This window comes from Aquila chrysaetos, chromosome 3 (genome assembly GCF_900496995.4).
Source record: "Aquila chrysaetos chrysaetos chromosome 3, bAquChr1.4, whole genome shotgun sequence".
NCBI classification, from domain to species: domain Eukaryota; kingdom Metazoa; phylum Chordata; class Aves; order Accipitriformes; family Accipitridae; genus Aquila; species Aquila chrysaetos.
The window spans coordinates 44,087,012-44,113,951 of record NC_044006.1 but is presented as its reverse complement, the minus strand read 5'-3'; the positions used below and the strand labels follow the sequence as shown (position 1 = coordinate 44,113,951).

Below are 26,940 nucleotides of genomic sequence, written 5' to 3'. Positions count from 1 at the left end.
GTGAAACATGACAGGAAAATATGCACCTCATTTGCTTCGTGGTATTGCAATATTTTGTATATGGTGAACAGGTGCATACTTCTATTTATCTTTGTAGTTACTCTGCTCTTGTGTAACCTTGTCTGCTTCTGGAACCAGTGGCTTCCTAATAAGTAACATTTTTTTTCCTTTTTTTTTTTAATATAAAATCTTCTGTTAATTCCTGTTGGTTTTTACTCTGAAATATCTACAAAATCAGTCTGACTCTTCTTTGACATACTAAGACCTATGTTTAGAATATAACCATTCTTCTTCTTAGCAGCTGTAAGTTTTCTCTCTAGGCACTTCTTTGTACTTCCATTTCTTTCTGAACAAACAGTATTTGCAAGTTGTCAGTGCTGCCTACAGTACCTCCCACTTTTTTTTTTTAAATATTTTGGAATCATAGAAAAGAAAAACAACACCTGTTGCCAAAGTACAGTACAGGCCAGGTTTACAGCTTTTAGCATACGCATGTGCACACATAAACTTGGGCAAGCACTATATCTGTGCTTTACAACCAAAACAACAGGAAGGACTTCCCATTCTGAGCATCTGGTTATCCACAAACACTGGCTCTCCTGCTTGTGAAACGCAGGTAGAGCAACTGACTTTGGAGAATCCTTTCAATTGCTTCAAAAGGCCACTTCCTCTTGGGTCTGTAAGAGGTGAAAAGATTCATAGAAACCCCCCCTGTATTTTTACCTGTGAACAAGGTACAACACAAGCACGAAGACTAGCCTTTGCTAGAAAACATCTAAAATTGTGTTGCTTTTCTTCTGCATTTTGATATCATTCTTCTCCAGCACTCTCCCTGTAACTCTGAAACTATGTAGTACAGTAATTTCTTCCTGCATGTTCTCTTACAGCAGGGTGCAACTGAGGTAAACCTCTTGTCACTGATTAAAAGTTCCTCAGTGGGGAATCTTGGTGGGTACTAAGCCAGAAGAAGACATTTTGTCAACAGCCCATTACATTTCCACATAGATACCAGATTGTTGACATGGCAACTTGAACTTCATCCTTCTGCTTTATGTACAGTTATCTGCCATCTACCAGGCTGACGCAGGAGTTTCATTCTTTCATAGGAATAAAATACAGACCTCAGCCTCCAGTGAAAATGGTTGTGTGAAAACTGCTTTATCAAATGTCACAACAAGAAGGAAAGCTTTTTCTGTACTGACACACTGTACTGGCTACCAAAGACAATTAAAACATTATTTCTGCACTTTATTCTCTCCATATACACACAGCCCATTAGTCAGTTGCCTCACATGCTGACTTACAGTTGCCACCTGTTACTGTAGAGACTTCCATCCAGATTTTTAATCCTATGAATTCCTAATGTAGATCAGAGAATAAGCACTACCTTTATCATCAGCATTTCAACAATATTGTTGAAAACAATTCATTGTGTCCCCTCTATGCTTAAAATTACAACATTTAAATGATTAGGTGGCATTATATTAGTCTCTGAAGTTCTAAACTTTTGATGAAGCTCTTTCACTCCAAATAGTGTGGAGGTTATGTCAGTTTGAAAATACAGCTTAAAAAAAAAGGGCCACGTTTGACCCTTTCTCCATTCCTGGTATGTGCTAATTCACCATTCTCATGCATTTCCATCCTGTTCACTACTGTTTTGATGCTCTGCCACCACTCCAGTCTCATGATCCTGTCCCCAGGTGATATTCTCAGACTGATGATAGTCTGCCAATGTCCTTGTCCTCCCTTTATCTTCAGATCCGCTTGCTCAATTTCCTTCCAGCCTGTATGGTCACTTACTTCCTAGCTGTCCTTTGAGAAGCTCCTCTTCCAAAAGCACCAATAAGAAATACCCCTGGCATTTATAGATAAAATCTCTGGTCAACCCTCTCTGAACAACTGGTGGCCCTGAAACAGGTCATGCAAAGAGCTGTGCAGTGACAGTTTGGGTTCTCAGGTGTTGAGACAGGTAAGATTACCCTGGAACTCCCTTCTAGCCCTATTTTATTACGTTTCTATCTTTAATAATTATGATATTGATGAAAAATATTTATCAACTAGCGGTTCTTCAAGATACCATATGCTAATAGTTGCATGCATTCTTCTCCATCACAGGACAATACTTGCCAGGAAGGGGCAGATACCGATCAGGAAAGTGAGATTACTGGTACCTCCCTCTAATTAATTGGTGAGCTCGTGGTTTTCATTGTCAGCTTGCCAGGCATGAAGCTTGAATTATATGAAATAGCAATGAAAAATGACCCCTATATTAAACTTCAGAAAACAAAACTTCAGCAGACTTTCTCAGTACAGACCTATCTCAACATGTTGTAAAATAACTTTTTGTCTACAGAAAAAGAAAATTAAAGCCAGCCAAGAATAAGTTTTCAGCCAGACTGCCCAGTTTCAAATGTAATAATGTTAAAAAAGGCAAGATATAAACTAAACAGAAAAAAAACAAGGCCTATAAAATTGCATCCAGGGGAAATTCAAATTAAGTTGAGACATGCTTTTAGAGATAAAACGGTATTTATGTCGAATTCTGAGCCAGTTTTTGAAGACAGCCACATCTAAAAAGATTGATTAGGTTTTGGGAATCAATGAAGGCTGATTTAGGTTTTGTATGGTGAATTTCTTTGCTAGTATGGCAAGCCCAAAGGCTGCACACTGCATACAGTCCAAATTCATCCTCTTTCTGGAACTTAATTCATGAGGTTGTACATTAGCAAAGGTGCAGAGGCCGCTCTTTCCCCATGTGTGGTTTTTTCCTAAAAATACTTTCTCAGGCCTCTTCTACCTACCATTTCATTCTCATTTCACTCTTTGACCCTTCCATTTAAGTGAGGTTATGAGCAATATGCCAAAGGGACTCTGAAGGCTTCACTTAACCCTTCCTAATCAACATCAATACCTGCCAAGAAAATGAGTTTCAGAGAAATATTGAGAGTGTAAGGGAGCCATTTGAGGAAACCTGAGGACTGTGTTATTTAGGATCATCGTGATGGTCACTTCCATCCAAGACAATATGCAAGACAGTAGAAAAGGAACCCCTCTTTACCAAAGCCTCTTTCAAAACAGCACCAAATTGGGACGAATATATTGAGTGCATGAAACCCAGGTGCTTCTAAATAGCCATTTATCACAGCAACATTGTCATAAAAGAAAGAAGCATCTTCTCCTCCCTCTTTATCCTGTGAAGAAAGGCTGGGTGTGGCAAATTGACATCCTTCTATAGCACTGCTCTTGCTAATCAATTGGTTGGTTGTGTCTGTTTCTATAGATTTATTTTAAAGGAAATACCACATATAGAACAAAAATTACCTGTTCTTTCAGCACTGAAAAAAATTCAAACAATAACATTTTAAAGTACCAATATAGGCTGTAATGTGGTTCCTGGTCTCTTAGGGTTTTTAAATCACAGAAATACGGACAACCGGCATGATACACGTTTCCTCTTCTTGCTTCTCACAAGTGCTTTCACTATCCAGTGCTTTTGTTATTCAGAAAGTGAGTAATAAAAGATAGCCAAGGATAGAAATCAATCAGATATGCTTAAAAGTAGAGATTTTACTTTTTTGCAAGTACTTTAAAAAAAAAGTAAAAAATTATAGTGTGATGACTTCTTTTTAAATGGAAATCCAAACTTTATCCCTTAGTTAGAATCCCCTTATATCTAAGGTTGTTACAGCAAAACTAACATTGTGTGCCAAGATCTGCAGTACGTGTTAATCCATTTATTTTTTCTTAATACTGTCCTGCAGCACATTCATCATTTATGTATGCAGAATTTGAATGAAATTAATTACATTTAAAGATACAATATTTCTACCCACAATTCAATAGCAGTACACAATTTCAGGTTATTAATCTTATATTTCATGTTTTCGTGTTGAAATTTCTATGGATCTCATTCCAGATTTATGACAAAGATTAATTGCAAAAAGACAGCATAGGTAATTTTCATTAACTTATTAATATATCTTGGTTCTCAACCTCATCGTAAATACTATAGTCAACATATGTGACTCATGAAGGTACACAGCTAGTAAATTTTCCTGTGGCAAAGTGCATTAAAACTCTTTCTGTATACCTTTCTTTCACAGGCATATTAATAAGACTTTTTACTACTAGACTGTCAAATAATGCCTGTAGGACTACAGCTACTTGAGGAAAGAAGACATTATTTCAAAAGGCCATATTTGCAGTTTTACTAAATACTAAAGATTATATGAACATTATGCTACAACTTACCGTTTATCTACTTTAAGAGGGACAATTCTCAACTGAGTGGTCTCAACTGCCATTGTGGTTGTATTGGATTTAATGGGAACTGGTGGTGCTCATCGCTGTGCTGGGATTAGATTGAAGGGAACAAAACACTGCATTTCACTATAAACTCTGTAACCTGGCTGGGTTTTGGATCAGATCCCATGTACTTTAAGCTGGAAAATCTCTGAAATACCTTTAGAAAAGTAGTTTCTAAACAAACAAGCAAGCAAAAGCCCTGTTTCACAGTAGTCTTGGTTGCTAAAAGCCGTCTGGTCCCCAGTTCCTGATCTGTGCTTAAGCACCTCCTGAAATGGATCAGGATGCTCTTAGTTGTGTAGAATTTCCTGGGGTACAATAACTGCCCTCTGGAGCAGTCAAATTAGCCTGTACAAGTCTATAGCCATATTTTCCCTAGTGCATACAGAGACACCAAGTGACAGAGTGTTGAAGACCAGACAGCTATACAGTTAACATAAGTACTTATCACCTGTCTATCCATAGGTGGAGACATAGATCTTCCAGGGACCTGTATGACTTTTGTGCCTGCAGCTTGGTTTTTGAAAAGCAGAGGTAAAACATACTTTGAGTAAACCTCACCTTCTCCCCTGCTGCTCCTTGCCTTGTAGGAATGACAGATCAGGTGAAATGGGTAGCATTGACCAACTCCCTGTTTCTTCACAGAATTCACCCCACGGGCTACTAAGGAAAGTACCAGTGCTCAGGCATATCTACCACTGTCCTGGTCCCGTTTTCCATCCACCTTGTGAATTTTCTGGAAAAAATAGTGTGACAGATTTTTATCATATCCATTTCATATCTTCATCTTTGCAAGGCCTTTCTATGGTTTTCCCAGCCTTAATTCATTCTCCTACCCCTTTTCTGCTGCCCTGCACAGTCAGGGGTTCACAGGTCACCTTGACACCAGCTGACAATTTTTGAGCAAGATGATAATATTTACATTGATATTGGAGGCAAATGCTTTAATAACATTAAATTAGGCAATTACAGTAAAGTTAAAGTCTGAGATGCACGCTAAAGACCCAGAATAATTCAGATGACTAAACTGAGGCTAATGCATATGGGCTGTTAATCAGTAATGTGACCTCTAAGACTGTGAGGGACGGTTGTTGAAAAGAGCTGTCATTGTCTCCTGCTAGAGCCTGAAGGAAGCCGGCTCGTTCATTTGCCTTCAGAGCTTGATAATGACTGGTAGGTTGCAGAAAAAGGAAAGAGTATGAGATTCAATGAAGAAACCAACAGCTTTTATTTTCTTCCTACAACCTGGAGTGCTGAACTCAATATCCGTGTACTAACATCCCACTATTACCAGTCCTTCTGTATGCACGGTTGAACTGCTTCATGATCTCATTACACTAATTCTGACTGAGAACTGGTTAGTTTGCTTAACATAGTTTCTGAAAAAGCCAATCACCAAAATTTGAGAAAATAAATGGTGAAAAAGTATTCATGTCCTCCTCACCACAGATCCAGCATAATAAGTGCATGTAACTTGTAGCTCCCTCACTAGAACAGTAATTCAAACATGGAGAACCACAGAGTGAATGAATGTAAATGCTTTCAATAGACAATTGCGGGATTCTGCCCAAGATGGGTATGACATATCCTTCTTGGTATTTGTGTTGGAATGGTGATCTGCTGTGCCTGTCTTCGGTAGGTGGGATGACTGCTGGTGGGTACATGTTAGAGCAAGTACAATCTATTTCTAGACCCAAGGTTAGGAGGAAAGTCCAGAAGCCATAAATGATGGTTACTGCTCATTCTCTACTCACTGCCGCAGATGTACTAGAAAATGATTTCTAGAGACTACAATGTCATCTTTTTGCAGTACTGCCTTCCTTTCTCCCTAAATTTCCCTCTCCAGACTGACTCACTCTCCGCCCTTAGTGTCTATACACAGAAGATATTTTCACCCTAGCTTTAGGCTGGTCTCCATTTTTGCAATTTTTTGCCAGGAGCTATTTTTGCCAGAAGTCACGTGTATGTGGGATTCTGCCACAAAACCAACCTATTTAAAGCCACTAGTACCAATAATAAATGCTAAAATTAAAATGTGGAGGAGGACTGAACCTAAAAATGTGGTCTATTTTAGGTAATGGATCGATGCTTCTATTTTGAAGTAAATTATCTTCCAAATGTGATTCTGTTTGTCAGCAAAAGGGCATAATAGCAAGTTGAGTAGATTATTTTTCAGCAAAGGAAAGGATACGCACATGAGTTTTGGTGACTGCCTTTCCCAATTTTACAGTCAAATGTAAAATCTTTGATCCAGGCTACTAGAAGATGGTAACGCTTTGAAGAAGACATTAGAAATTTATAAAGTATCTCACAGATTTGATGTCAAACAACAGATAACACTCATGCAGCAATTTTAAGACAAAAAAGGTTTCATTTCCTTACAAACTTCCTATAGAAATTAATCCCATTGCTACTAAAATTTTTTAAAGTATGTTTGAATAGCTTTTGTAAGTTCAATCAATCAATCACAGCTATATAGTCAACCTCTTTGTGTATCTACCTTTTCACATGCTACTCAGGATCTTATCCCAAATATTTATCACATAGTAAATACTAGCAATAAAAGGCCCAAGTATCTAAACCTATTGGCTTTATATACAGTTGTGCTGTGTAAAGATAGTTAAAGACTCAAGGTTGATAGAAAACATCATCTTTACATTTTTTATTAGCCAAGTTTGCTCTAGTTGGATGAAAACAGTGATGGCAACTGTTCCACCCCTTAAAAAGAAAAAACAATCTTTCTCTTACCTGAATAAATGTAAAATTTATTTTGCAGAGAGAAGTAAAAATAACAAAAATTGAGATAAAACCTAGTGAAGTTTATGCAGAGGTGCCTGTGGTGGACTGTCAAGTGTAAGACAGCATGCAAACTGAGATGTTTAATAACAATAACTAATAATTTTAGAACAAAACTCTTGCAATGTTTGTGCTGCTGACACACATGGAAAATACAGAAAATGACAAGATGGCTTCTGCAGAGGCAACAAATGTTTGCAGTAGTGTTATCTGTCATCTTTCATATATACATTGTCTGTTTGTGACGATGCACCCATGCTAAAATGATATATTTATGCAGACCAAATGATTCCTGTTTTGCCATCAGGTTATTAGCTCCTTTTTCAGCTGAGACAATGTTGCTGCAAAATTTGGTTGGAAAGGAGTTATTTTCATCTGTGGCCACACGGTGCCTGTGACCATGGAAATTCCAAATAGTTTCTGATATTTCTATGCTACCACACGGTTAAAGGAGAATAATCCATTGTTCACTTGTCTTCAATCTCTTTTCCTCATCTGCCTGGAAGTTCCTGCAGGAGATACCTGTTTTCACTCTGAAATAGATGGAAATGTTAGGGCACATCCTCCCAAGGGGGTGTCTGTCCTCGTTCTGGGTACTTAAAGCAGTAGGTTTAGGTTTCTTTTCCTTACAGTGGTAACAAATACAGAGCTGTGGCTAAGGAAAGGCTGAATAGACCACCTTGCTGAAGGCAAGCTGGAGAGCCTAAGGGCAGAATGTGGTTACTAAGAGTCCTGTGGGGAGTTTGCATGAGTGGGAGTTTCACAGGGCCATGTCACCACAGCCCTTCTGTGCCTCACTCTCTCCTGATCACTTCCTCGTCCTTCAGCTTCTGCCACCTCCATCTCCCCACTCAAGCTTACTGTTACTCCAAATGACTGTGACTTCTGTTGCTGCTTTGCATTTGACCTGGTCAGTATAGACAGGTTCCAAGAGGAAGCCATAAGAAAGCTGTACACTCCTACTGACTCTGACTAGTTCTTTACTTATGTGGCGAACCAGAGCCTATCCCAATATCTGGGCCATGATCAGAACTGGGGACTAGTCTAAGCCTAGGCTACTTTGGAGAGTATGTGCTAGCTTGAGTAAAGCAGGGAAGCACTAACAAAATTACAACATTAAGAATTACTTTAAGTAAAAAATCTTCATATTTGCCTTATCCAAATAGTGCAATCTGACTGCAGCTCAAGGAATTGGGGCTTGTGTTTTTTCAATGTGGTTAGGTCAATATTTCTATGATTAGATGTTGGTTTTATAGCCATCGAAGAAGTAACTGAAATTGTTTATGATATTGCCTGGAAGCATCTGTCTCATAAAATGAAAACATAACGTTTCCAGAAAACATGGGTAAGTTGGCTTTGCTATCTGTCATTAGAAAATCATCTTTTGTGTTGTTTGCAATCTGATATATTTGCAACTTACCTTTTCTTCATAATAACTGTTCTTCTTTTTTCCACTTCAGTAAGCTAACAGAAGGATCTGGGTTCTGAGCTCATCATTCCCTCTTCATTCGCTCTTCCTTTCAACGAGGCACACAGAAGAATAAATCTTGTTAAATGCCAAAGTGCTGGATCCTATCTTTTCAATGCTGAAAATAAAAGCCATTGGCTTTTTTAATTTAAGAAGCCACACTTGTTATTTTTCCCCTTCAAGCCTAATCACACATATTTAAGGTGTCTGACAGCCACAAGTGACATTGCATTGCAACTTGCACTTCTTGATAGCTTTCATATCCTTTTAAATCACTGTTACTTGTTACTTTCCTTTAAAAGAGAAAACTGCCCATTTTTTTAACAGTACTTCATTAGTGCAAAATTAATCTTTTGGGATCTGAAAGAGCTGTCTATTTATAAACCCAGCCCCTTGTACCTTCTCTGAAGTCGGCAGGGGAGTTAGCTGGAAGGGGCCAGCGGGCTGACCTGAGCAGGTCCCCTTTACACAGCCCGTTGTGCAGAGTGTCCCCAGTCAGCCCGACATGCCTTGGATGATCAGCCACTCTAAACGAATCCTTTGTTTTATTTATTTTCTGTTTCTTTGTTCAGTTAGAAGGAACCTACAATGATCATCTAGTCCAACTGCCTGATCACTTCAGGGCTGACCAAAAGTTAAAACATGTTATTAAGGGCATTGACCAAATGCCCCTTAAACACTGACAGGCTTGGGGCATCTACCACCTCTCTAAGAAGCCTTTGGCTCTGCATTAGCTTGTTTTCTTGCCTTTACTGACCTGTACCTGACCCTTATCTCTGCCTGCAGCCACACAGGCCTTTACCCTGGGTGGCGATGAGAGGTTAGCTCGTGAGGAGATGGAGGAGCTGCAGTTTCTAGCATGCTTGGTGGAAGGAACAAGCCAGGTCAGCCCACGTGGAATAGAAGCTAGAGAACTGAAAAATAGTTCTGCTTTCTTGTAATTTCACTTTCCCAGTTGCTCTGAACACCAGCTATGTAATATCCAGAGACTAGAGGTACAGTCTGGTAGGTGCTCGCTGTGCCTTGAACCATACCCTCAGCAGGTAGTGAGACTGCCGGGACAGGACTTGCTTAGTCCTCAGAACTTTGTTAGGCTGCTATGAAGAGCTGGCACTGATAGTGTGTACACTGACAGAATCGCAGAGAACTACTACCACCAGCAGCTCCCCTCCCTCTCTGTCTTCACCCTAACTGACTTAGCAAAAAAAGCCCTTTCTTTTTTCACTAAACCTACTTGGAGGGTGAAGTTACATTAAACAGGGTGAGCTGATGAAACCACTCCTCTCCACTGGAAAGGGAAAACGCCTCCTTGTCTTTCTCCTCCTCTATGTTCTCCAGCACCTGGCCCCACCACGGAAGTATCACCGGAGACCTCTCTGTGACCCTGTGCAGCTCAGTAACCTAGCACACAAGCCCAGGAAAAAAAAAAAAAGGAGCATATTCTGGGTTCGTTGGCTCGGGGAGGGGACTGACGTGTATTAGAGCAAGAAGAGGAGAAAGGACTGTGTGGTCACTGCCCGTGATTACAGAAGGAGGCCCTCTGAGAGCAGGAGGAGCAATCCCTCCCCTTCTCAGGAGGCAGTGAGATGTCAGAAAAGCCCAGAGGCTTATGGAAACACACCCTGGAAATATTAATCCTCTGTTTTTTTCAAATGTGTCACTGTTTACTTGTGCGAGTATTGCCAGGAATAATACTGATGAGAAGGAAGAAAGATGAAATACAGTGAAAACAGATTGTCTTTGTAAAATTGCTGGAACGGTATTAGCCTGGACAAGTATGAGAACAAAAAACCCCACTGCATATGTTCAGCACATGTTTTTCTTTTTTTTTTAATGTATTGGTGCTTTCTGACAAGTTTCATGTATTTAATATTTTTTCTTGCTTCAAGGCTACCTGATGCTATATGTCTGAAATTCTGGCATTTAAATCTAGCTTTCACTTATTAAATCAAATACTCTGAACATCTTGAAAAGAATAATTTATTATTATAGCACCAAATAAAACCAAAATATTTTGAATAGAGAATACATTACCCATAGGATTGGTAAAATAACAACACTTAAATACTGATTTTCTATACATTCTACATTTCATAAAACCAGTTTTATTAATAAAATTTTATTAATAAAATTCAAAACAAAATAAAAAGCCAATTATTACATTATGAAAATATAGTGAGATTTATTGAGCTAAAGCTGTATTCTGTAGAGTAAGACTAGTGTGTGTTGTCTGTTTTGTCCAGCTTTAATAACATTAATGCTTAGATAAAAATTGTAGGAAGTGATTACATGATTTTGATGATCCACAGGGCAACCACCTATATACCAGTCTGAAAGTGGCTTCCAACAGGCGTTAAGTGGGCGGTCTTCGTAGACCTTTTTCTACCTTGCTGTGCATGAAGCTGGTTCACGCAAAGCCTGATGACTTCTGTGGGCTACCAATGGACAGCACTTCTCAGCATCCTGAGAGTGGACCCTGAGGTCAAACTTAGGACCATTCTCAGGAGGGTATGTCAACATATCCCTGCGTGTATCTGCACACCACAGATAGGCCTCGGGAAGATCATGCACAGCTCCAAAGTCCTATTCTGTTACCAGTGATATTTAAAACTCCCAGAACAAGGCATGTCAGAATAAAGCATATTCTATCTACTACATTTTTTGTATGTCACCTGTTAGGAATTCAACTTTTTTGTTCCTTTAGGCTAGTCTCCTACAGCCAGCATAGGAAATTAGAAGTCCCATCAAGAATTCCTTTCACGTCAGGGAAAAGCTCCACACTTTATGTACTTCCATTTTAAATTTCCTTTCTTAGCCATAAAAAATGCATGCAAACCCCCTCTAAATATCTCCACCAAATTGATTTCATATAAAATAAAGCTACAAAATTTAGAGCCATGATTATATTCATAAATTATTTGAAACACTGAGAAGTATTTTCACATTAATATAGCAAATAAAGCCCATAACACAAAGATAACAGCATCCTATTTTTTAACAGTTTAGACTTAACCTTAAAACTGATTCTTTTTTGTTGTTGTTGTTCATGCTATACATTCCAAATAGGTGCATAGGCTGTCACCACACTGGCTTTCTGAGTAACAACAACAACAACTTGTTCTAAAGCAATGCTAAGTTAATCTATGGAGTCTCTCTTTTTTTGTTTCCAGAGGAATGCCTCCACTCTCTTGACTTCAATCCCTCGGAGCTTCAGCATAACCCAGTATTCCTTAATTTAAGCTTGGTTTTGAATGCCATGGATATTATTTTTTTCAAAACTTTATGGCTTTCATTTTCCTTAGACATAAAAGGCATCATATACATCAGCAGGTATTTTATATCCTTTCTGCCCTCCCGTGACCTATATCCAAAACTCCCCTTACATGAAAATCTTTCTCCACACTCAGCAAAGTACTCTACACCCAGCTTTAAATGAACTCTTTGTTGCAATCTTCATGAGACAACAAAGTCTAGTAGTAAAGAAGATCCTCTTGGATTTGGCAGGTTTAAGTCCAGCGCCTGTTCCACAAAGGCTTTTCTTACCACCTTAGGCAAGTCAGCTAGTGGGATCCATGCACTTAAACATTTTTTTTTTAATACAGACTTTAACATGTCTGTGCTTTGATATCCCAGCTGTACTGAGGGTAATAAAAGTTCCCAATTTTACCAGAGTGTTGTGAGCGTAAGAAGGTCAAAAATTAGAGGTGTGTCACACATCCTGGAACAAGCATTTAGGCGTAAGAGTCCCTTTATGATTCTTGCAGGGATCTGATAGATTACAACGTGTAGAGTCTCAAGTAATTGTTTAGAAAGTATGTATGTAGGTATGTATCTATTTTTTGTGAACAACAGAAAGACCTTGATTAAATTCTGATGCAAAATGGGAATTAGGCAAAAAAGGTGCTATCCAAAAGTAAGCTATTGCACCATTAATTAAGAAATAGAAGTAATAATTAAATTAAATAGGAAAATGAATACTACAATCAGTGCACTTTTTACTATTAAATTAATTATTAAATACTATAAATAGCTTAAGCTTTCCTCAGTGTTCCAATTTTGTTTCAACTGTGTATTACTCTATTATCAGTGGTATATCTGCAGCGAATGAAGACTTGAACAACATTACCTTCCAGTTTTTGCCTACATTTAGTAATTGTAGCAACACTGTTAACCACAGTTTATAGAATCTTACTGATAGGTATTTTCACTGCCTTTGCTTGCAAGACAGACTGTTTAGCTTTGAGGGATTGTTTCACAGCTCTAGTAAGCTGAATTAACACCCCACCACAGCTGATGCACACACTGTTCCCTGCCCTTCCCACCCTTCCTTTCTGCCCCAGCGCTAACCACTCACCCCTGCTGTTTACAGCGTGCCAGCTCCAGAGCTAATGAGCTACTTCTGAGAGCCAGTTTCAGTTGCTAAAACAGCAGAAATCAAACCCAGCAACCCAGCAGTGAGTTAGATCAACTTACAGCAAAGCCTGCCTGCTGTCAGAGCTGGAACGAGGAAGGAGGGGGGCTTGAGGGGACAGGAACACGTGGATGAGGAAGAGCAGGAGTAAGGGGCTGGGGAACAGGGCTTTCTTGGCCAGTGGGATCACTTTCACTCACTGCTGACTCTTGTCGTTATTGTGTTCCTTCACTAATAGTAAATATAGACTAAAAAGATCAGAAGGCAGGGCAGATTTGTTCATGCTGAAGTGACAGTTCTGGTGGTTCTTTTCTGGAGTGTGTTCGGTATCTGCTGATGAGTCATGTTCCAGGCACATTCCTCAGATTTTGGGGTCTTCTTCTGGTGAACTAGAAGACCAGACACTTGAGCTAACAGCAACCTTGACAGGTTCTCCCCAAACTGCTGGCACAGCTAACGGCACAAGTATCCTCTCCCCAGAAGCCAAATACCAAGATATAGCCATGATGGTCCTTAACTTGTGTGTGTGCCTGGGAAGCACTGAGTTGATCAAGAACTGTTTTTTCTTGAAAACAAATAATGAAGTGTATGTAATAAAAAATAACAAAAAAGCTGACAGACTCTAGACCTAAAGTTCTTAAGCAATATGAAATGTCCAGCCAAGGAGCTTCTACAAATTACAGAATACCTTGAGACTTGTAAAACCAGTGGAATAGCAGTGCCTGATCACTCTGTTCAGCTTCTGGCATAAGAGAAATGGCTGGGAGCAAGGCCAAAGAGCGTACTGGACCAGCTATTCTCACATGCCATAGTAGCTCTCCAGGGAATGTTACTGTCTTGTATTAGTTAAAGCAGCATTATCCTCTCCTTGTAAATATCTGTATCAGCAACATGGTAGACAGAGGATCAACTTTCAAATATGTTTTGAGAAGTAACGGTAATTGTTTCATCCCTATTATTTATTTGTAGGTTCATCCACACATTCTATGATATCCAAATTATAGCCTTTAAAATCCCTGTGAGGCTATCATTTTTTCCTGATGCTGCTGGTATACCATGTCTCATGCAGAGTCCTTGTGAGGCATCCCTCCTTCTGGGCTTAATTCTTTATTATGTATAACTTAAGCTAACTCTGCCCCGTGTGGCCTATGAAGGTCAGACTAATTTCTCCAGTCTACATTTCCTACTTGCATTTCCCCTCCTAGCACATCAGTCGACTTGTCTTTATATACAAGTTGAAGTGAAAACCAGTGTGGATAAATGTGGAGTTTGGGCTTGAAACCTGAGCTGAAGTAACAGCCATAAGGTACTCGCATGGCTCACGCTGCCAGCAAAGGCAGCTCAAGGGTTCAAATGCAACATGCGTCTCTTTTCAGTTAATGCTACAAGTACAGTCACACAGCATGGCTGAGCCTATTATGAAGAAGGGAGAGAAGAAAAGACCTCATGGTAGCAAGCAAAATTGGTGCAGAGGTATTCTGCTAACCCCACGGTGAAGGAGTGGTTTCCCATCTCTTGTAGCTGACCTCCACTGCTGCTGAAAGGTGCAATTCCAGTCTCTGCCTGGCCACGTCTTCTCACCTTCCCTTTATGTTGGGGCTGTGCTGCTTCGTCAGCACAGGCAGCTGAAACAGCTTGCTGACCTAGCTGAGAAAATACCTTTTTCGTGATTGTTTTTTCCAGCTGGGTTAAGCGAGCTTCTCTGAGTCACTGCATGGCCACACAAGCGCCAGTACTACGACAAGGGAGTCAATGGTGACACACACCAGGGTGAGAAAGAGAATCGATCTTTTTGGAAGAGCGCCTTCTCAAATTGGCTAAAGATATTTGTGAAACCACACGGCTGAATATGAACCCAGTGCAGGTAAGTATGTGGCTGTGAATCAGCACATAAAACTAAATGCTGAACCCAGAAGACTTTAGGCTGTTCTTAATGTAGCACTGCAGTTGCTAACGACTAGTGCTGCAATGACCAGTGAGATTGGTATAGATCACTGTGATTTGCAAGACCATGACTTTCCTGACTATGAGAGGAGTATTGTCAAGAACAAGCAAACTGAGAGAAAGCATAAATGTTAAATGTTTCTGAAGTCTCTGTTACTAACAATGGGAGATTATAAACTCTGGCAAAAGAAGAATAATTTTTAAATAAGAGTTCAAACTAAGAAATCCCAAATATGTCCTCCGATACAGGATAGCAGAAGGGATCAAACTGGCATAAACTTCAGTGTGCCAGTTTTCTGCTTCTAGAGATGCTTCCTGCTTCGTTGTGTTCATAGCTGGCCATCTCAGCTTTACAGAGGCTTTGCAGGAACTTTGCAGAAAACCTGTGCTGGTCACATGAAACAGAAGGTGCCAGGTTTGACTTTGGTTATCCCTGTCATTCCCCTTCTCACTCTCTATTCGAAACAGGAAAAATAGGTAGTGTCAGCATAGAGATGGGGACCAGGGAATTCTACCTAGGGTCTATTTTGTTGTCAAACTGACAAAATAGTTTAGCCACTCAGAGCCAAATCTTCCATCTCCACCACTGTGTGATTACAGAAGCCACTGCCCAGCTGTTTTCTGCCCTTACCTCTCCCCAGTGACTGAATGCATACATTCCCACAGCGAGAGACTTAATGGCACCCAGAGTTTGGCTCACCGTGCACACTCTTCAGTCATCTCATCTAGGCAGCAGAGCAGTGATTGCTCCCAAGCCGTGAGGTGCGCTTGTGAAGCTTCAGGGCAGACTTCACTCCAGTGAAAATATCTTCCATTTTTTAATATATAAAATATACTCATTAAAACAGAAAGCTTATATATTTTTCTCTTATTTATCTTTTCATAATTATTTTTCAAGTAGGTAAAGAGAGAAACGATTTCCATATTATATTTTATGTTGAGCTTAGTCACTTGTTTGGCAAGTTTAATGTTTCATTGTAGAAAAAAATACCAAAATACAAAAGATATCTTTCACTATCTAGTAACTGAATTTTGCAGTGCTCATACATCTGTCATTGCAAATATGTATTTCAGCAGGAAACCACATGAGATGAATTAGGTTTCCTGTTCAGCTTAGAGAGTAGCAGAAGGCTATTGATGCATCTAGCTAGTTCAGAGTTGTTATCTACCGTTACAGGGGATACAACTCTGACATTAAAACTCTTTAGTTGTTCCTCATCTGAAGACTAACATGAATGGGCCACATGGTATCAAATTGGTTCTGTCCACTTCTGTGAGCTGCTTGTTGCGACATGCAGCTACCAAGACAGCACAATAAATTTGCAGCCTAGGAAAGCTGCCTTTGATGTCAGGCAACTGTGCCTGTGCTCTAAAATAAAAATTTAAACATACAGCTATAAATTAAGGTGCTCTGCTAAGTCAGATGGAGAGCCGTTCACGGCCACATTGTTTTGCCAAGCAGAAAATCCTGAACTCTCCTATTTCTTAGCAACAGCTTCTTATAGTATCACATAATTCCAAGGAGTATCCAAAAGCAATTTCCTCTTTTCTCTCACATAATAACTAAAACTTGATGAAAAGAGAAGACTTTTGTTATGATTTAGAATGTGACTTTTAACACTTTGTAGGTGAATCTTGGCAATCTGCATGAAGTTCTTTAGAAAACAGAAATAACTTTTTACATTTCCGTCATAATTCAACTCAAAAACAAGGTTAAAAAATACCAAAATGAAATATTACCAATGTAAAATGACACATTTTCTTCACTGGTTTGTTGACTTTTTTTTCCTTAAAACAGATGAAGGAACAGATTCAGGTAATCATTGGACCTTCTACAACCCATAACATCGAATGGAGAAAGCTTTGCTTACAAGGCCAACAGCAAATGGGTGCTTTCAAGAGAGCTTTAAATTTCTCTAACAAAAATCAGTTACATTTGAAATGTTCCAACTGGTTGGGTGGGGGTTTTTTTTGGAGTCCCATCTGTGGCAGAAGAGCTATTCTGTGCTCGGTTGTGTGATAAAGCTCACCTCTGTGTGATAAAGCTCACCTATACACCCACAAAGATGCTCAGAGAGACAGTGGCAGGAGGGGGAACCCAAATAATACCCTGCCAGGCTACCCTCAGGCCCATCGCAGGGGCCATCAGCCCACTGAAGGCCCACCTCCACAAGCCCAGAGGAGCACAGGGTCGCAGAGTGGCAGGCAGGAACCTGAACCAAGGACTACCGAGGAACGAACACCGTGCCCAGGCCCCTCCCTGGGCTGTCCCAGCAGAGCCTCAGCCCCAGTGTCCAGGTGAAAAACCCATCATGATGAGGTGCTGCAAGTAAGCAGCTCTCTGGATCACCTTTCAGACCAAGGGGGTTGCTGCCCAGGGGAGGGATACATCATGGGATGCAGGAGAAAAGCAGTCTGGGATTGTATGGGATTTACTACGGGATGTTTAGGGGAGGAACCAAAGGAAGGAAAAGGGAGAGGTTTAAGTGATTTGGGGAGGAACAAGAGTGAGAAAATTGAGGGGTAAGGGGACAAAAAGGGCTGGTCATGTGTAAATAGCGTGTATTTCAGTATTTCTATATCTCACTACTTGTATCCTAACATTTTGTTCACATTTTTAACTCCTTTTGCCCACTGACTTATTGCCAGTCAAATTTCAAGTAAGAAATTTGGCAACCAGCACTTTATGATAATGTATTTTTGGTAAAGAATATTAATAACTATTTAAATAGCTTCTTATAATAACCTTTGGCAATATTTAGAAGGAAAAGTCTGTTAAAGTTACAAAGAATACTAATACACTGGCCATACAATTTTCCTTCCGATAAGTTATTCTTTATTCTTTTCTGTCTTGTAAATTTTGTCTTTAACAATGTTTACCTAAATTACCTCTTCTTAAACCAAGAGTCAAATATTCATTTTAAGCACAAAGTCACCATTTCTACGTTCGGTCATTATCTAAATATCTACCTCAGAAATTTTCTGTGGAGTGGCTCTAGAATCAAAACCTTCATAATACTTCATTGCCATCACTATCTTCAACAGTTCATGAAAGACAGGTGAGTCTGTATAGAGGAGAATGTATTATTATCTTCAGAAGGAAAGGAGGAATCAGCAGTCAACATAATTTCAACATCAAGAACAATAATAAATTATTAAACAGCCACATTAAAAGCACCTGGAGGGTCATTGAAAAAGAAACAGCCAGCAAAGATTTTTTGCAAACAAAAGTTTGTTAAACTGATGTATTTTCTGTCTTTAACAGAGTATCTGGCCTGCAGTGGAAGAGGCAGTAGAAGTTATATGTATCAGCTTTAGGGAATCTGCAGGCGCTATCTTACATGACATTCTCATAGACAGTGTACAGAAATATTTTGTTCTGGACTAAATTGCTACACAGTAGGCGCACAATTGCTTGCAGAAAATGCTCCAAGACTTATCTATATTGTGTTTTCAGACAAAAAGGATATAGAATATAGAATTCTGCTGGGGTCTAGCCAAGATCTGATACAATGCAACATTTTCATTCATTACTTGCTTGATGGAACAGAGGGCACACTTGGATCATGCCAAAGCAGAAGGGGCTGCAAGGGAGCTGAAGGATTAGAATTCAAAATGACTTTGATAAATGGGAGAAGTGGTCTGTAATCAATAAGATGAAACTCAATAAACACAAGTACCAAGTACTATATTGAGGCAAGAAAAAATCAAATGCATAAATACAAAACGGAGAATAGTAACAGCACTGTAAAAAGAGACCTGGGTGTTACAGTAAACCACATATTGAATATGAGTCAACAATATGATGCTGATGCAAAAGTAGAAAAAGTCATCCTGGGACATTTTAATAGATGTGTCATATGCAAGACAGGGTTAGTAATTGTTTTTCTTAACACACCTCTCAGAAGTCTTAGTTTGGTGTAGTTTAATAGGATAGTACAAAAAGAAGTTTAAAAAAAAAAAGGAGGTTTAAAAGATGGAGAATGATTGAAAAAGGGAAAGGATATATCTGCTCTAAAAAAAAAAAGGCTGATGGCAGGTGCGGAGGTGATATGATAACAACCTTCTAATATGTAGAAGGTTCTCATAAGTAGGGATCCCATTGACTGTTCTTCATGACACTAAGGACAGGACAAAACCTAACTGACTTCAGATGCAGCAGGAAAGGTTTAGGCTAAGGCAAGAAAAACTTCTAACGCTAAGGATAGCTATGGACAGAAATAGGTCACCTAAAGATGTGGTATAATCTCCACCATTTAGCTTTCTAAGAAGAGGTTGGAAAAATACTCATCAGAGATTCTCTGTTCCTTGGAGCAAGAGGCAGTGTGAGCTCCTGCAGTTTTTTTCATTCTAGCTACTGTTGTTACAGTATCAAAGAAACAGAAACTTGTCACTTAAATTAGCTTTTTTATTTTAATACTAAATATTTTCATGCCAGCTTCTGACAGCGACTTGTCTTTCTTAACTGCAAAAAGAAATTCATGCCCTGGTGGTCTGCTCCTTATAAGTAGTAACATATGCAGAGAGGTTAGATCTGCTGCTGACTTTGATCCATTCTCTCAAGACAGTTTAATGCGTCTCTTGATGCCTGCAGATCTTTGATTCCAAATACTTATCATCTTTCAGATTATTTTCTGGCCACTTGAATTTTACGTTTCCCCAAAGAGCCCCTCTGATACACACATCAGCTACAGAATTTAGCTGCCACTGTTCATGAGGCTTCCTCCTGGCATCACTGGGGCTGCTGTTAATTCTTGGTAGGCTTATTTATTATTCAAATAAATTATCTAATGCAATATGTTTGTTGTTTTCACCATTCTACTGTGGTATGCTTAAATATTTACCAAGTTCAGTTTAAGGATTTTATTTTTTTCAGTATATTGCCTTTGGTTTCATAGTTTTATGCCTTTGGACACCCTTTCTGCAGTTAAGATCACTACACTAATCTTCACTATCTTGCAACTACTGTGACAGAGGGAGTCAGCTGTAATTACTTCTTAAATCAGATCTTGTTTGTTACTTAGGTCTAAATCTCTTGTGCACCAGCAAAGCTACCTACTGCTTAAAGCAGTCATTTGTGGTAATAAGAATTTGCTACTCTTAGCTACATTCTTCAGTGGTATTTGAGCCACTAATCCCAGGTACTTGACATGATCTATTACTACTAGTTTATTTCTATTTGTACCCTTCTCTGTGCACTTCTTTTACAAGGGTCATTCTTCTACCACAAAATGCACCAAGACTTGGATCTAGATAAAAATGGAGTCTATGGCTCATATCCTCAGTTCTCTCACCTCAGAAACTTCATTAAAATAAAACTGTATCATATTGAAGAGTCAAGATTAGAAAATACACTTGAGACTATGGAATGTGCTAGTTTTGTCAGTTTTCTTTCCTGTTAGAGTTGAGGGGTAAAAAGTTCTGCCTCACATTCTTCCATACACCTGCTGTACTTGTAGACTTGAATTTCCAGGTATATTCATTGATTTTCTCAAACAAGAACCAGCGTTGTTAATGAAATATCTCTCATGCAGCATTTTTTATGCTTATTAATACAAGATTTGTGCAGAACTGGGTCACTGGTAGCATGTACAAAATTTGGATCACAAATTGCAAATTACGCAGAGCATAGGATATCCTGTTTATGCTTACGTGTATTATAGGCATGTTAACTAGTATTCCAGCTTGAACTGCATCCCACTTTCCTATTCTCTGGTACTTTGTAAGCTGCCAGCCCGGTTTCACTGCAGGGAACAGGGGAGGGGGATCCTGCTTTTATCTTTGAAGTACCCAACAACTTAAAAAAACTCATATAAAATGCCACAGGCCTGTCACCACGCCCACCGTCAGAGCCTCTCCATTTTTGCAAGACAAACCGAGCAAGAAGCACATATCTGGGCACGGCAGCAGTGCTTTCAGTGGCAGCACAGATGCATGCAGACTTCCTGAGCCAGAAGCGTTGTTTCCTGCACACAATGGGCCACATAAAACAAGACTGCAAAGCTGGAGTGACATCAGGCACGACTGTCTGTGTAGTCAGATATTGTCACTGATGACAAAGACAGGATCCCTTTGAGTGTCATGTCTGGCTCTGTGAGAAGAGTTCTGCAAATGCAGGTGGGGTGGCTCAGCAGTGAGAAGAGATTTCTAGAATGGGATGTACAATATTAATGGTAGATTTGTGCTAAGTTCAGCCCTTATTTGGTGAGGTAATGACTAGTATAAGTGTGCTGTTGAACAAGTAGAGGAGGATAACTGGTCATGCGGAGATTCAAAGCACAATTCCACTATATCAGTGCTCTGGCAGCACGTTGGGACTGGACAATCAACAGCAAGCAAGATTATTTAGGAAATGAAAACAACCATTTTCATAAGAAGAGGTAGTAGAATTTTCTTGGATACTTTCACAGCTGCATCAGCGTCACTGAAGGGGAAAAAATACTCTCCGCATATTCAGGTCTCCATGCTCTAGATCAAAAGGAACAAGTAACTGTGTTGCAAGCTGTTGTAGATAACCATGGAAGACAAAGCCAGTGTCCGGCGATTTACCAAGGTGCACAACATGTGGGTGTCCCAGAGCTCTCTCCTGGCTATGCTGACAGAAGCAGGCTATGATCCCCTAAGTTCCCACCACATTGAGATAACAGACTGACCCATCAAGGGCCACTGGCGACTGTGCCTGAGACCTTTTCAACTACTCCTTAAGTTGCTGTCAGATGGTAGCTGGATGTGTGTGCCTGTCCAGCTCAAAGAAAAATCATTCATCTTCCATCAGACTTGATTCTATCCATAGCTTTCCTACAATTTTTTTTACATTTTTAACAATATCTATCCTCTAATTGTGAGGATGTGCACCCCAAGGTTTTTCCTTCCCTACTTAATTTAGCACTGATGATGGTAGGTTATGTCACATACTTGGCAATGGGGGTCTCTGGCTTGGGAGAAAGGGGAAGGCAAGATGTCTGCAGAAACTTAGATCTGTCAGAAGTTAGGGACAGGAGGAGAAAAGCCAAAGACACTTCATAACAATGACAAGCAGAGTCAAGTACCTCCTTGAGTTCAAACAGACTTTGGGCAAGACTTTATTATAGTTTTCAAACTTGTGATAGGTCAGGCATAAAAAAGTGTACAGAAGAGAATGATCACTCCCTTAAGGTATGCATGTCACCTTTATGCTGGGTGACGTGATTCTGGGTGGTGAAAAAGCACATCTTTGACTAAGCTAGGGGAAGCCCATCAATGAATGTCCTGAAGTTGATGTCCATGCTGTGCGCTTGGACACGCTGAAGTCCTGGATCACAGCTGTGACCTGTTACTATGACAAAGAATAATGTCCGATGTCTTGAGTAATGTCAGATGGATTCCACTTTTCTATCCTAAGCTAAAAGCTCACTTTTACAATGTCTGACACAATGTCATCCAATGGTCAGAGCTGATATGGTAAGGGGATGGGGAGTGCATAGGCCCTGTCTAGAGTCACATTATTACATAAATTCTGTTTGGAATAAAGTTTGACTCAGTGTCTGAGACATACTTGTTCTCTCATAATTACCACCACGTAGTTATGGCATGTGAAAATCCTAGAACATCAGGTGACTGAGAAGTGGGTGCAATGGGTATAGATGGGGTAGAAGGGAAGGGGAGCTTTGTGCTTCAGGCTTGGACAAGTTAGGGCCATGGCAGGCAGAACTGGAGCATTCATTTTTACCATTGGTCTTCCTAGAGGCAGGATTCTTAACCCAGTCTTGTGCTGTTTGAGGTCCCCCAGGCTGATGCATTTGCAAAGAAAGGACACTACAGAAGAATTCGTGCCTGGAGTTCCCATGGTGTTGTCGATAAGGTGTTTTCCACAGAATCCAAGCAGGTCAAATACCTCTGACTTGGTCCACTTGGGATCATGTGGAACAATGCCTAAGGAGCGTGCTTGCCAAGTACACGATTTCCACCGTGGCTCTGGTCCAGGCTCTGTCTGATCAGTAACTCTATGCCATCACCAGATTCTTCAAAGCTGCTGTTGTTGTTGCCAAAACAGTTTACAACAAAACACCGGATTCCACCAAGGACCCAAATAAAAGAGGAAAAATATGCACCCAAACCTGCATATATCCAAGGAAAGTGATTTCTTGGAAACATTTGGGTTCCATGACAAAGCAGCATCAAGAGCAGAAAGGGAGCATGAAAGAACTGGCAAAAGAGCCTTTGGGCTGGTGAAGAAGGTTTGTTCAGAAATGCAATTATCCGATACCTGATCTTGCATAATCCTGCCTGATAAAAATTATTCCTTCATTTGTTTATTTAAATATTCTCACCACCACCCCCACCTTCAGTCAAACTGAGGGGTCTTATACTAGTTCAGCATCTTGTGTCTAAGGGCTGCAGCATTTTTAATCTAATACTAGCTACCCTACAACTGGATTTACAGTTTTGTGAAGCCACCGTCTCATTACGGTCTCTGCTGTTTACAGCTGCTGGCCTCTCGTCTCTCTCTGTCCAAACGCAACCTATGTAAATGCTGCCAGATAATAGAGAGGGTAACCAATGAAACTGGAGCACGCAGCCAGCTGTCTCTCCCTCCCCCTTCACGCCCCCCTCTTTTTTTTTTTTTTCCTCTCTGTAAAGATATTTAGGTGTTGCTCTGTTCAGCACTACAAGCCTGTAGCCCAATGCCTAAATAAGTTCAAAAATATCAGTTAGTGTGTTAGGTGAAAAAAGCAATTAACATGAAGGCCAGCTTAGAGACCAAACCAGAAGTGACATAAAAGAAGATACAAGATAGTTTGGGAGCTTAAAAAGAAAAGAAAAAAAAAAAAAAAAAAGAAGAAATGCAAAACACAGGTAGCAAATTTGGGTGAAAGAATATTTTTGAGGTGGAGAAAAGAGTGGGTATTAGAACCAGGGAAAAAAGTAGCAAAAAATAATGGGTAAAGCAAGATCCAGGGAAGTAACTTCACAGAGGAAAAAGTTGGAGAAAATAAAGAAAATGAAATCAGGGTACTAAGGAATGTCGTCAAAAGATTAGATAGATAACCAGAAACAAAACGTAGAAGAACTGATAAACAAGACAGACAAAAAACTGTACATATGGATAGAGAGAAAGGATAATTAAAATATTAAAAACAAGGAGCTAAATTCTTTGTAATTAAACAAAACACATATACAGTGTGAGAGATGCCAAGAAGTAGAGACTCAGCACTAAGTGAATTTTCGTAGTTTGGGCTGTTGTGCAAACCAGCCACCCTCATGTGATACTATGCCTGAGCTACATCTTGCCAGGAACCTGGCATTTCGGTGGGTCTCTGCTCACCCACGCATTTCCATGCTGTACTCTTTCTAGGTGTCAACACACTTTTAAAGTTCTGAGCCTGAAAGAAAGTGGCAATGAAAACTTTTTGCTTAATTTTTCCCTATTTCTGACATGTTTCTTTCATCCATTCCAATAGCAATTAGGACTCTGTCAACAAATATACATCCTCAGACCTAATCCTACTTCCATGTAACTCAACAGCTGACTTCTGCTGACTTCTATGAGATCCTGCAGAGAACAACCAGTATCAGGGTGCAGAGGGTAGGTACCAGTTCATGTGGGAACAATGCTGAAAGAGGCAGGCTCAGAAAGCTTAAGTTGGCAGAAAGAATTTGAGCAAGAGTGACATTTGGAATTTAGGAAAGAGTAGGTGGTATAGGAGTAACTGTGGATGATAAAAATATATAAAAATCATGATGCCCCTACTGAAACCACCTACACCACCAACATCTTTTATCTGTCACTTCAATCACTCGCTGAGTTGAGACAGAGCTTTCACTCTTTGCACCCTAGAGCCAGATTTTCAAAAGCACTGTACCTACAGCCACAGGTGGGAATCCAGTGAAAGTTTAAAAGCTTCCATAGACTTAAAACATCTGCCTCTCACTAAAAAAAAAATTTAAAAAAAATGGCCTTGCTAATACGTTTGCCCATTCTTCATGCAACCTCTCATTCAGGAGGTGCTCCATACTCCACCTCTCAGAGCCCTGAGTGCACGGGCAGGCAGACCACCCTTGCCCAGGACCCCTGCCCGCTGCCCAGGGGCCAGAGCTCCACCAGAACTCAGCTCTGGCCCCAGACCTAGCCCTGTGCTGGAGGTGGCCCCATCTCCTGCTCATCTGATGACCACTGGACCATCAGCAGGTCCTGTCACCACTCCGGCCCTGCTCGGATGTGGGGGATGGTGCCCTGACTGTGAGGGCACTGCCCTGCCAGGCTGGGCTCGCCTCGGCCACTGGTCCCTCCTGGGGCAGCCCCGCTCCTCCTGCTCCCAGGCACTGCCTAGGAGAAGGCACTGAGATTTGGCTGAGCTGTCAACTGTGAGATATTACCATTTGCTTATCTGAATGCAATTTCGTTGGCATTTGTAAGGTCATTTTCTGATGCATCTACTTGTGACCTGTGTGTTCTGACTGTGTACAATGCCTGGAAACAGCCTGCGCCACGTTTATTTCTGATCGCTTTCTTACTCTGCGATGGACAAGCTTGATATTTCTACATTCCCTGTCTTCCAGAGGGTGTGCTGGAAGGCCTGGCATAGAGATTGAGGGTGTCCTCATCCCTCTGAAGGATGAAACTATTGAACAGCTGGTAAAGAAATTCTTTCGCACTTTTGTCACCGACTTGCGGTTAGCAGGTGCTCTGTATTACTTGACAAAGAATTTGGGCATGTAGTATTGAAAATTTAAACTGACAGAGCTGCCCGTGTGTACCACCACAATCAAATTTCCTCCAAATTCGAATGGGGGTAACAGGCCTTGCCACGCCGCTGTTTTTTGTGGATCCACCATTTCTTGCACCACACCACAGCCAGTCAGGTTGAGAGGGTAACACCGCGGGCCCGCTCGCACGCACACTGGGACCTGCTCCCACAGGGAACGGGCAGTACAAGAACCGGAGGAAACGAACAGCGCAACCATAACTTATCTGTTTTTAATGCAACGACGACCAGCCTGGCCCACCACAGGCTGCTGGAGGCTGACTCCCGCTCTGGTAAGCTGCCAGCGAGGCTACCCGAAGCGCTGACCCGACCCGACCCGACCCGACCCGACCCGACCCGCTCCCCGCCTGCCCGGCCGCCCCAGCCCACCCCGCCGGCTGACGGCGCCCAACGGCACCTGCCGGGCAGAGCGCCCCGCGCCCCGCGCATGCGCCAGCGCCGCTCTGCGCGCCCCAAGCCCACGACGCGGCGCCCGCCCGGAACTACATATCCCGGCGTGCCGCGCGCGCCCGCCTCCGCGGCTGAGCCAATTAGGAGGGAGGAGGCCAGTTGCCGCCCCCTCGCCCCCGGCTGCGGGAAATATCCCCAGCAGGTGTGGAGGAAATCCCCGGGCCGCCCTTCCCCCGCCTCCCCCTGGGCCGGGCGCGCAGGCAAGAGGGCTGGCTCGGAAGGCTGTTACAAAGGAGTGACGGAGCGGGGGACGGGGGAACAGGCCCTGGCTTCCATAGGGAAACCGTAGGGCGCTCTCATCCTCCTCCCTCCCCGGCCGGGCCGGGGCGGCGGGCGCCGGCGGGGTTACTGCGCGGAGGGAGGGGGCCGCGCCTCAGGGGAAAGCTGCGGCGCGGCTTCCCGCGCGCTGTCAGTTACGAGCGCGCGAGGCGGGCAGGTGCCACCCGGTTGGCCAGCGCCGCGCGCGGCCCCGCCCGCCCCTGGCCGGATTTGCTGGGCGGCCGGCGCGCGCGCGCCGTCAATCGGCGCCCGAGCCGCGGCGGGCGGCGGGCAGCCCGAGGGCGACGGCTCGGCCGGGCCCCGCCCCGCGGCGGCCGGCCCCCGCCCCGCCCCGCCCTTCGCCTGCCCGCCCCTCGCGCTGTCAAGAGCGGCACGAGCGCGGGAGCCGGGGCCGCCCGCCCGCGCCGAGGGCGGCCGCCACCTCCCCCTCCCCTCCCCGAAGCGCGCGCGCCTCGGCAGCCACGCCCCCTCCGTCCGTCCCTCCCTCCCTCCCGCCCGGCGCGCGGCGCGGGCGGCCAGGAGACGCGGAGGAGGAGGAGGAA

The 26,940-nt window shown here is 41.9% G+C and overlaps 1 long non-coding RNA gene across 3 annotated transcripts in view; it reads right to left on the bottom strand.

The window, feature by feature from the left end:
* LOC115339210 overlaps positions 1-26,940 on the bottom strand; it is a 35,415-nt gene that overhangs the window by 7,625 nt on the left and 850 nt on the right. Inside the window, exons 2-4 of one of the 3 annotated variants that reach the window (XR_005932037.1) lie at positions 17,895-17,989; positions 8,522-8,618; positions 4,867-5,041 (exon numbers count right to left, since the gene is read on the bottom strand). This is a non-coding gene — a long non-coding RNA (uncharacterized LOC115339210). Of the gene's footprint in view, positions 1-4,866; positions 5,042-8,521; positions 8,688-17,894; positions 17,990-26,940 lie in introns of all 3 variants that reach the window. The other 2 variants (XR_005932036.1, XR_005932035.1) reach the window with 2 other exon arrangements.